General features: G+C 28.9%; 1 long non-coding RNA gene across 1 annotated transcript; it reads right to left on the reverse strand.

Annotated features, from left to right (window-relative positions):
• LOC110270099 lies at positions 7,567-8,813 on the reverse strand. The gene is made up of 2 exons (XR_002359178.1): positions 7,902-8,813; positions 7,567-7,803 (listed from the first exon to the last, which is right to left on the reverse strand). It is a non-coding gene; the product is annotated as an uncharacterized LOC110270099 (long non-coding RNA).

Consider the following 13,090-nt stretch of genomic DNA (forward strand, 5'->3'; position numbering starts at 1 on the left):
GCCTTTACAAACGTATCGCTGCCAAATAGGACAATTGCTCGATGTGAGATTGTTAGGTACTTTCTCTGTTCATAGGGAAAAATAATTAAGTTAATTTATTAATTTTTTTGGTATAGTAATTTAATTATATACAACTTGTCTGGATGCTTATTGCTTTATTTAAGTTGTCATATGATTCTCTTTTTCGGGTAAAAATGAGTCCTCCCTTTTTCTTTTGGTTGAAAAAATTAAAACTCCTTTATTAGCTTTCAGTTTCAGGAATTATATATATAATTATTAAGAAAATCAAAAACATATTTAAAGTTGAGTGCTAATCTTTAGAAATATTTTTATAGATAATATATAATTCATTTAAAAACAAAAATTATTTTTCATAATTGATTCATGTTGTAGAAATCAAATTTTGCATATGTGACTAAAATTACTTTTTATTTTCATTTGTTTCAAAATTGAAGTATATGTAAATTTTCAAAATAACCCATGCTATTACAAACCAAGCCAGAAGTATTTATTATATAAGGGTATAAGGCCAAATAATAACTAAAATTGCTAAAATTTTTTGATGTGATATATCTGGAAAGATATTTAACTAATAACTGATGATGATATATGTAGTATCTATCTATCATACATTTATAGCTTGACATAAAAAGAAAACACTAAACTCATCTCCTTGGGTTAAAAAGTAAATGCGTCACTTTCATTTTTCACGAAATTTTTTTTTTTCAAAGATAAAGAAATTCAAATCCGCAACTTTTTAGGTGAGTATGAAAATACTATGCCATCAGCTATAGCTCGTTGGCCAGTTTCCACGAAGTTTATTGAAAAGAAAATGTTGTGCATCATTCAATTCTTATGTTAATATAGATTTAGGCTAGGTTTGGTTAGAGAAAAAATGAAAGAAAAATAAAAGGAAAGGATAAAAAGTTTTAAATTTGTTTTTATAAATTGTACATAAAAATTTATAATTTTTCTTCTCTTCTCCTCTTCTATTTCTTCTTCATTTCTTTTCAATCAAATATAACCTATCAAACATAGGCTTAGTAAAGCATATGCTTTAATCGTTCTAAAAAAATTTAACCCAAAAAAAAAACTAAAAGAAAAATAAAAAGTTATATTAGAATAAATTTAATTTTTCTGTATTGATATCATAAATTTTTTACATTATTTTTCAATTACATCACAATAAAATAGTAAATATATTAGGTCTTATACATATTATCTGAAATGCCATGAAATTAAATAATATATAGTTTTAATATTTAAAAAAGTTTTCAATGTAATTATATTAAAAATTAAAAATATCTTAAAATGATTTTAAATAAAACATACATGTAAAAATAGGAATAGTTCTAATCCGATACTTCAACGGTAATTTGACAACATGATATTAAATAAAACACATCATATAAAGATATTTTAACATATTTTCTTTTCAAAATTTCTGGTTTTCTTCATTTTTTGGAAGAAATTTTGAAACTCTTCTAAAAGTGATAAAATATAAAAAGTATAAAGTATAAATTATAAAATTTGAATCCTCTAAATTTTGAATTTTATTTTACTGGATAAAATGTGATCTCTCACCATTTATTTTATATGTGAGACCAAAAAAAATATGAAAAAAAAATTATTTAAAGGTGAGAGATCACATCTTATTTTTTAAAATAAAAATTTAAAATTTAAAAGATACAAATTCTAAATTATATACAAAAATGTACAAACTAAACATTTTTTGTGTGAACAATTTTTTTTAATTGTGAAATATATTGTCGTCCTATTCTATGATTGATTATGTAGCAACATTCAACATTAAATTGGATTGGCATACGTGGATATATGATTAGCATATTCCTTGCTTGATTAATCTGCAAACAGACACATTATTTGTGGCCCCATGTCTTGAAATTATTGAAAAAAATTTGGCTAGACATCTAATTGTGTGTTTGAATTAACGTTTGCAAATGAAAGTTTGTATAATATTTATTTTGTAAAATTGATTTTGATTAAAAGTGAGTTAGTATTAACGTGATTTATGTTTAGTAATTTTTATTTAAAATAGATTATAATAAACTAAATATTATTTGGATTACATTATTCAAAATTTATAAAAAATAATAATATGCATAAGAGAGTATTAAAAAAAATCTTATAAAAAACACAGCAAACATATGAATAATGAAGGATATAATTGGTACGTAGAACATAAATTCCAGTCCAGACCTAAAAAGGTGAATGGAAAAGCTAAAATTTGTAGCTTTTGGTAAATGTGGGTTGAAGGGTGAAATCACTTCTGCGTTCAGAGGATAGAAACGTTGCCAAACATAAAGATGAAGCGTTCAAGAGATTCAGGCGTGCTTTTCTCCTCTCCAACGCAAAACCAAACACATCCTAAGTAACTTAATCAACTAATTTGGGTTAGTCCAGTAATCACTTTAACTGTCTTTTTTCATTAAGTATTAGATATTCAAATTTTATTTTAGATATATAGCAGTTTATTAATCAGTAACAAATTTTTAAATAAAATTTAAATTTGTGATAAATCTATCTAGAAAACAAAACCTATCTAATTCTAATCTAATATAATTCATTGAAATATTTAATCAATCCTTAATTGCATGTAGCTACAGCCGCATGTGTCTAATATAATATGTATCGGAGATATAAAAGGCACGAGTATGAGTAGTGGCTTCTACTTCAATTAAGCAAGTGAGAGTGGATTAAAGGCTAACACACACAATAGCCTTAGCTTGATGAATGGTTATTACCAATGCCATTACATTATAAGAATAAATTAGTACAAAACTCATGAAAAAGCTCAAGTATAAAACCATGGTACTTATTGAAGTTCATGGAGATAACAGTAGTCTAAATCTCTTACTTTTTTAATGTGATATGCTGTTATCATTTCTACGTGGACTCCCTAAAATCCTCTCTTGGATCATAAGAGCATTTTTCTATTGCCACCATAACAACAAATTTAGTTCTTTCTCTGACTCTGTTTTGCTGCTGCCTCCTGCATCTCTCTTCCAGCCTTCTCTCCCTAACCAATTGTTCAAGTGATCAAGTCCCTCTTGCACCATGACTTGTGCGACACTTGACACCAAAGGCAACCAATCAGAGACTGATGAACTCTCTGCTTTCTCTATGGAAGGCATACTTATACTCCTACAACTACTGCAGCATAAGGCCTTGAATCCTCCCTGCTATGAGGATTTCATTGCTTCGAAACAAAGACAAATTAAAAGTCTTTTAAGGAAGTAGGTTTAATTTGTACATTAATAATAATTAAATCTTTTATTCACAACTCATCAGTAACAGTGGGACATAACAATGGATTAATTATTATGTTCATTCTAAGTACATTTAGAAATTAAATTAGGTGTTAGCTTGAAAGGTAGATGGGGGACATGGTTATAGTTAATAGTTAATTAACTAACTCTGAATGAACATGGTAGTGGCACTTCTAATGTTCCTATTTTATTAAATCTAAACTTGGTAAATCTTTCTGGAATTGCATGCCTGAAGCATTTTTTCTCAGCCGGGGCAATGAGAAAATTGTTTACTTTTATTTCTTTAGGATCACAAGACTTTTCTGAATCCTAGTAGTTTTAAGTTCACTTACAGTTGAGTTTTCTACTATCAAGGATATGCTCATGGTGAGGCAAAAATGATCACACTCTTTACCAAATTTCAGATTATGATAGAATCATTGGAAATATTTTTTTAGTGGACAACTTCAATAAATTTATGTGACCTACTAACCTACTTCAATTTCACACCTCTATATGCAAGTATATCAAAATATCAGTTACATAAAAAAATAGTCTAAAAATAATAATAAACTGAAAAAAAAGTGTATAGTAAAGATTTTTTTGGCAAATTCAAGGGAAACAATTGCAACCATAAACTCATCTCACTGCATTTATATATTCTCAATTCTAGAATATAAGGGAAACTTGTAACTGATTCCCATCCTTTCCTTTTCGGTATTTTATAAATATTTGGAAAAAATTAAAGAATATGCACTTTTCTTTCTACAGAAAGCCTCATCCTCGCAATCGACCTCTCAGTTCATCATCAGAGATTTTTGTCCCTGCATAACCAAAAAATATGAACTTCTTTTGGTTGTAGGAATCCCTAAAGATAAATTCACCAAGCATAAGAAACAAATCCTTCAATAAAAGGTAAAAAACTATTAGAAAATATTCCATCTACAAAAAGAACAAATTACGAATAAATAGTATGGTGATCCTCTTCATCAATTTTCCTTTTTAGTTTCACCTCAATTCTATGTAACACGCCAATTAGACATGATCCAAAGACTTTGATATATTGCTCTATAAATGGAAGGCACCAACCTGCTGATACAGGTGGAAAAGTGCCGGAAACATTTTCTTCTTAGCCAGATCACCAAATGCACCAAGCACAACAATGGAGAGTGAGCCAGTTTCAGATACATTTGAAGACTCTCTTGCCAAGGGATACTCAGTTTCAAAGCTAGATCTTCTTTCGACGTGCCATTCGTTCATTCTCATCCTCTAGCAGTACTTGAACTATCTGCAATTCAAATTGGGAGTGATCTATTTATCATGTATCAAACCATAAGAAGAACTTAGAAAATATACTAACATAGCTTTAATTAATGTTAATGATGAATTCCTACAAACTAATAAGCATAAAATTGATTCTCAAAACACAGAATTAACTAACAATCAAAAGAAAAAAAAGCATCAATCCAAAAGGCAACAAACCAACAAATCAAGCCATCCAAATTCAAATACAGTGCCTTTTGGATTCTGGAATAGTTTCAACTCGAATCTCAATCAATCACATACCATATTAAATGAAAACACCCCTTTAACTACCAAATTTATCAAGATTGACCCAGATAAAAATAAAATAAAAGCTACAAACTTTTATCAATCATGCAGAAGAGTTTAGCTAAAACTCCAAGAGAGCTGAAAAACAAAGTAAAAGCTACACCCAAAAAAGATAAATTTGAGACCAACCCACACTAATTCAAAATCAATTAATCACTTTATTTTCTCATCGATAATTTTCTTTTCAACCTGACACAGAAATAAACATAAGAAACGGTATTACACAACACATGATTACACAACAAAACCAAAATATATATAGTAATAATCTTTCTCAATATCTGATTTAATTATAAAGTAAATCCCAAGAGACAAGAAGATACACAAACATAAAAATACCAACTATTTGCAAAAATCACGAAATAGCACATAGACCAACTAAACCTAAATTTCCAACAGCTTAAAATTCAGATCAGATCGTTATTTTCGCAATTTTCAGATCTCAAATCTGGAAAAATTCAAATGACCAAGAAATTATGATAATCATAAGCTCAAACTCCCAAAAAATGACTTCAACCCACTGTTTTCCATTATCATCTTCAGCACCACCGCTTATGCTCAAAAGAACCGAAAAAAATGTCAAAAGAGGGGAAAAATCAAAATTTGAAGACAAATTATGATAGGATCGCAAGGGAATCGAAATAGAAGAAGGAAAAACAAGATCAAATTCATAGTGAACAAATATATATTTAGCCTAAATGGAGAAATATTCCTAAAAAAACCGAAATATTTGGATTAGTTCGGTGATTAAGTATGTTACACAGTAAAATGGCTCTTGCTATACATATTTGGATTAGAAAAAATTAAAAGAAAAAAGAAAAAGAAAGAATATAAAAAATGCTCCTATGTCACTTCCACGTGGGATCCTCCTCCCTCCAAACAAAAACGGAATATTATAGATCGGGTGGGAAAATAATAGAAAGAAGAGTGTGATTCACAGGAACATTGATCATCCTTTAATAGAAACAAGTGTGATTCAAACTAACACTGTGTAAAATTAAAACCAATATTGTTTTTAGTTTGCCTCTCAACAGGACCCTTAATTGGGTATTGAGGGAATTTTATGAAGAAACACTTCCATAGTTCCATTAAAACAACAAAACAGAACAGAAATTTAAATGAGGTAGGGTTTCTACCAGGCAAAGCTAATAAAGAAAAGGCAAACATAAACATAACAATATCTCCTATAACAGTGGAAGCGGACCCTCCATGTTAAAAAATAGCAAGAACAAATAAACAAAAATCAGCAAGAACAAAAAATCATACTAAAAACTCATCAGAGCCAACAACAGCTAGTCATAATAAAAAATCAGCCAATAACAAATAATCAGATGGAAAAAGAAATAAGAACTGTAATTAATTTACCTGAGGCTCCATTTATCTAGTTGCAGACACAGAGTGCAGGGAAGGACGTCACCGTGGTGCCAGTGGAGGTTCTTTCTCGACCGCGTTCTCATCTTGCTGCCATCACAACACAACATTCAAAACCAAAAACAAAACAAGCAAAACAGAAGAACCATATCCCATAATTTTCCAAAACTAAACAACAAAGCTGAGAAAAGATACACTTTGCTCCAGAAGCAAGACAATCTGGGCAAACACCTCATCCGTGTCGGGATCCGCTTGAAACAAGCAAACATAACATGACATTCCTCATAAGCTTCAAAAAGTACATGAATTCTTTTTTATTTATTTTTCTTTCCAAGGACCAACAAATTAGCATAGCATATAACATGGATCAAGGAACACTACCTTGAGCTGCACGTTGATGACCCGACAAAGGATCTTGGAAGGAAGATAGGTACATAGGCATGTGTTGGTCAGCCACCTAATTTGTTGACGCCTCCACCTAATAGGATTTTTTCGGACAAATTTTGAGACGAAATCGAAATAAATTTTGAACAAATTAGAGACAAATTTTTTCTTTCAAACAAAATTGGGACGAATTTTTTTGTCCCAAAAAGCCTTGTTGCTAATTTAAATTGTCTGAAATTTCGTCCGAAATTTTTTTCAGACGATTTTGTGACAGATTTTGAATAGGCATTTATCTACTAGATTTCTAACCATTATGATGTATTTTAGACGAATTTCAGACAGATTAGCCAACATAAAAATAACGTATTTCAGACAAATTTCAAACATAAAAATATTAATTTTTAGACAGATTTCAAACAAAAAATATACTTTATTTCAGACAAATTTCTAACGAATTTAGTCAAATATAACAAATTTTTTCGAACAAATTTTAGACAAATCAAATATTTCTTTTCAATTAAATTTCAGACAAATTTAATTTAAAAGAATTTACGTATTTGAAACAAATTTCATACAAAACAAAAAATTATTTTCGCACAAATTTTCTACAAATTTAATATAATATTTCAAATAATTTTCATACAAAATAATTTGCTATTTAATAGATAAATATTTTAGAAAATAAATTGTATTCGATCTGCTTTCTATATTATAAACACATAATAAAGTCATGAAAAAGTTAATTACCATAAAAGAGTTAAAAAAATATGTATTATTAAAATACTTTTGTCCATAAATGTAATCAAACTAAACTAAGAAAAAAATACTTAAACTAAAACAAATAAAGCCTTTAAAAAGGTCAAATATCATGAATAAAACAAAATGTACTAACTAATTCACCTAAAAATTCCTTAATCTAAATCAGAAAAAATATATACTCCTGACATCAATCACTTATGTTATCATCCTCATCATCACTAGAGCCTGTCCTAAGCTCATCTTCTGTAGGATCAGACAAAGTTGAAGGAAGTAGGAGATTCAACTTTTTATACAAAGCATGAATTGTCTTTTTAGTAGAACCAATTCTTTTCTGTTGAACCTTTAGTTGACGTCTTTGATCTTTTAACTTGTGCTCAGCATCATTCAACTTAATATTTTGCTCTAACCACTGGAGAATACATAAATCAAAACAAATGTTAAATTCAAAGACATGGGCAAATAATAGAAAAAGAAAAGTGTTAATAGAGTTGAAGAAAAATTACTAACAGTGTTAATAGGATCAAGAGTTTGTATTGAATCAACAACCATAGCACGAGGGAAAAGAAACTGAGCTTTCTTCAATATGTCCTGAAAACTAAATTAAGATAAAAAAGCATACAAGTATCTAGACTTCACCATACCGTTCTCGCAAGTTAAGGCTATTATATGAAATAATTGCTTAATAGGACCCAGACAATAACTTCAATAAAAATTCATGTATAAAACAGAAAATAATATAGCAAGAAGAATGCTAGCAGCAAAATTTATCAGAAGAAATCCAGATTTCCACCTCAATATCAGTACTTAAATATAAATATATATTTGAATGAATCCTAAGGTGTTCTGCTCTATTACCAATTTGCTCAAGGCTTTGTCACATGACACAAAACAAAATAAATGCAACCAAATTAGAGAAGGTTAACTGACTCTAAACCCAAAGCACAGTCACAAATCAAATGTTAAACTTCAGCGCCCACATCAGGGAAATCAAATATTATCCCAAACTAAATACCAGGATGCAGGAAAGAAACCCAATAAAAGCTAACCTCTTCACCAGACACATAAAACTCGAGACGCTTTGCCTTCACTGCAACCCTTTGCTATCATTGTTTCCATCTTCCAATCAAATTGTGACAATAAAAGAAACCATTAGTGGTAAGAGTTTTGTATCCTCTTAATTTAAAAGAAATCAAATTGAACTCCTCCCAAGTCCAATCAGCAAAATCTGAAACAAGATAGATAATAATAACATTACAATCCACAAGATCGATTCTGTTATAAGTGAGCCAATCATTTCACTTCATTTGTATCCTCTTAATTTATTTTGTGGCATTGCGGATGCGATCCAGAAAGAACTTATTGTATAAATATTGCTCTCATAAAATTTTAGTAACAAAAATAAAATCTCTCACACAAGGACATATTATAAAGTTTAACTTTAATACACTTTCAGGTTAAGCAATTTTAGACATACATTCAATTAGGTAAAGTCACCTAGTAAAAGTAAACTACTTTTTCACATTGATTGTAGAAACCAACAAGCTTAGTATCTTTCAACTTGTATAACTTTTACTATAAAACTTCAATTAGGCTAAAGTTTGGTTTGGAAACTCCTAACTTATCTAGCAACAAGTGTGTCTTGGTTGTAACCCAATTGCTATTCAATTCTAAGAGCTACAAGCATTGGAAGTCGATGCATAACTTGCTGAAAACTGGTTCTTTCCAGCTTAAACCATTAACTTTCAAAAATTCACAACTCCCAATCCTTAATTCCTAAAATTCTGAAGTTTTACAGAAATAAATCAAATTAATCAAATTTTAAAACAAAATTAGTTTCGCTCCAAAATTCAGCTCGTAGGAGTCGCGGTACAACAAACAAGTTGCTGCCCTGTTTGAACTTTTCTGCGGCAGGACAGATTTATCGACCTAACTTTAAAAATTCGCCATAAATTGTGTATTTAACGAAAAGGCCTCAAATTTTCCAGTCCAGCTCCACATATTCCCAAGTTTAATTCGGACTTAGTCCCATGCAATTCCGATCATCACAGAATTAGTTATAGCTTTTCAAAATTTCTGACTTCGTTTAGAAGTAATGCAGAAAATCAGATTTTACTATTCATCTTTGAAAAATCATAACTAATTCTCTAATTAAAACGAAACATTCAAAATTGAATATTAATAACTATACTTGTTGTAGTTCGCTTAGCTTTTAATCTCATAACATTCCAATCTCTATTAAGTTGCTGGTTCACTTTCAAAGTTGCCATTTAATTTCAAAACTCGAATTTTTCAGCAAGCAATTCAACATCTCAAATTCAATCCTTTAAACATTCTCTAAACCCAATTCCAATCAAACATCAACTAAATCCATTACCGATACAATAATCATATAATCAACTCAACAGCAACAAATCCAACATAATCCATCAAAATTTAGAATTTTCATCAATCACTCATCAACAATTCATATTCCACCCATGATCAATCAGTTCCACAAAATCCACCATTTCAATCAATTCACAACCACAATTCAACATCCACACAACCAATCAATTACTCACAATAATTCAACCTATTTGCAGTTATTCAATAAAATTTATGGGCATTCTTAAATTAAAACCATTTAAAATTTAAACCCCCTACCTCGATGTCGCAATCGTATTATTTAACGCAAAAAGCCCCTTTATCCCCAATCGTGGCAGCAGCAGCGACAATTCCAACATAACCGGGACAGAAGCAGCGGCACCAACTATGATCACACTCGCAGCAACAATTTTGACATTTCCGACAGAACACAGCAGTATTAAAACAACGATATTGGCTACCGTAATTAGAATAAGAATATAACAGAGAAACAATGCTAAACAGAACAAGAGTGGAAGCGTTACAGGGTTTTAAACGGGAGAATCAATGTCAGAATGAAAAGTATGGCACAACAACTTGTCTTCTCTGGTGACAAGCTTCAACTGTGATAATTCCAGCAAACTCAACAAGCTTCAACTATGATAATTCCAGCAAACTCAACAGAGTCAAGAACATCAGAAGCAAATTTAGGGTAGTAAATTGGGAAATTGGGGATATTAGGGTTTTTATTAAAAAATTTTAGGATTAGAGTAAAATATATATGAGTAATATAATAATTTTATAAAATAATAATTCAGAAATTAAATATAATACTATAAAGATTATTTTTAAAATGCATAAGATTTTATTGATCAATATATCAATGAATTTAAATAACTATTTTTAATTTAAATTATAAAGTAAACATACTAATCACATTTTATAAAATATGGTTTAAATCCTAATATCAATTATCTAAATTAAATCATATATTTTTTTATTATTTTTCTGTCACCAGAACTTTAATTTCAATTTATATCAAATAACTAATTATAATAAAAGTTGTACAAAAATATTAACGGACTTAAACTTAAAGTATTTACAAAAATCTATTTAATAATTCCTAATAAGTTAATCTCTAAGAACTCAATTTAATAAAATAAACTGTAATTTAATCACAATACAAATTTTTTAAATTAAATTATATAATACTTCTATTACTAAATTTTAGTTTCAAATTATATTATCTTCGGTCACCAGAATTTTAATTTCAATTTATATGAAATAACTAATTATAATAAAAGTTGTCCAAAAATATTAGATGTAATCTCACACCATTAAAAACACTACTGATGGCTAATTGATGGTTACAAATCACAAAATCTGCTGGCCCTAACACTCCTCTAATTTATTTTTAAGGTTTTTATATATGTAATTCTTTTAGATACACTTTATCTTAAATTTGTTAAAAAGTTAAATTTTGAATTATTATAACGTAAATAATTAAAAGAATAAATTAAAAAATAATATGAGGTAACTAAAAAAATCAAAATTAAATATAAGATGGTATATAAAAATCTGTATAAGAAATTTAATATTAAATAAAATATAATAAAAATAAAAGAATTATTAACTTAATAAAAAATTAAATAATTTTTTAATATTAAAAAATATATTTTAAAAATAAACCAACTAAATTTGATGGTAGCCCCACCAAAAGTACCCATTTCGTTGGCACCAAGCATACAATAGCTTTCCCCACCAGAAGTTTCAATTCGTGCGCCCCTCTTGAGATGACGACTAAATCCATTTCGCATTTCTGTAAAGCTTTCTCTGCATGCGTATTATGGGAATTAATATATTTTATTTACTTATTTATATAAAAAAGTCTGCATAAATAAGCACTAACGTACCTATTAATCCAATTTTTAAAAATATGTATAATAATAAATAAGATGTTAATTGGTATGATCATTATTTCATATTTCGATCAAGAGGTTTTGGAATTGAAAGGTGCAAACAAAAACTGTACCTTTTTATAAGTTATATATAATTAAGGTTATTTTAGGAAAAAAGAAACTTTATTTTGGAATAGTAAAAATATTTGAGACAAATCATAGACTAATTTAAAATATAAATAATATTTTTATACTAAATTTTAAAAGTTTTCAATAAATATTTGAAATCTGTTTGAAAATTGATGAACTTTCAAACGAAATTTACAAATGATGCTATTTTTGTTTCAAATTTGTGGGAAAAAATTTTGTCTACTTCGAAGGGTTAGTTATAGTAAAAACATTTAAGACTAATTATAGACAAATTTGGGATAGAATTAACATTTTTCAAAATGCGTCCCAAATCCGTCTGAAGTTATTGCGCATATTCAGATGGAATACAGATGAATTATAGTTTTTGTCCAAAATGTGTTGCTAATCTGTATGAAAATTTTGGCGCCATCTAAAAAAAATTTGGCGCTAAAATTTGGGACAAAATTTAGACAAATTTAGGACAGAAATATTATTTCAATATCTCCACTAAAAATTGTTCAATATTTGTCTCAAATTTATCCGAAATGAAAAAGTCATTCAGACGGAATAAATTTCGATTGAAATTTTCGTCCGAAAAAATCTTATTTCTAGTAGTGCGAAAGACAGACACACACCCCCTCATAAGTTAACAAAACCCCAAAAACACGAACTTCAAAGAAATCCCAAAACCCAAAACAAAATTTCTTTTATTTCTTATTAAAAAAAAGAAACCGAAGCCATCTAGCTCAAATTGAAGAAAAATTAAGTGAAACCGTTGCAAATTTTGACCAAATCTGAGCTCAAGCTCCACTAGAAAATTTTGTAACATTTTTTTGGGATTTTTTCAAAACCATAGCAAAGCATAGTTGGAAGTAAATCCCAACAGTCGAGAAGATTCACAAACAGAAAAATACTAACTCTTTGCAAAAATCACGAAATAGGGCACAGACCAACTAAACGTAAATATCCAGCAGCTTAAAATTCAGATCAAATCATTATGTTCGCAATTTTCAAATCTCAGATCTGAAAAAATTCAAATGACCAGGAAATTATGATAATCATAAGCTCGAGACTCCCAGAAAATAATATCAAATGGAGATGGAGGAGACATTGCAGGAAAAAAAAGCATAACACACTTTATGAAATAGAATAAGCTATAAACAGAGATGTGGAATAAACACAGATTAGGAGAAAATAAAAGACAGCAAAATGCTTGCATTGAGTGTGGTTCCCCAACCATCCTTTTATAAAAAAACTCATAGCATAATAGTCACCATTTTGAATTCAAATTGAACATGGAAATGGAGGGAAAAGAAACTCTTAGTC

This window comes from Arachis ipaensis, chromosome B03, assembly GCF_000816755.2.
Source record: "Arachis ipaensis cultivar K30076 chromosome B03, Araip1.1, whole genome shotgun sequence".
NCBI classification, from domain to species: Eukaryota; Viridiplantae; Streptophyta; class Magnoliopsida; order Fabales; family Fabaceae; genus Arachis; species Arachis ipaensis.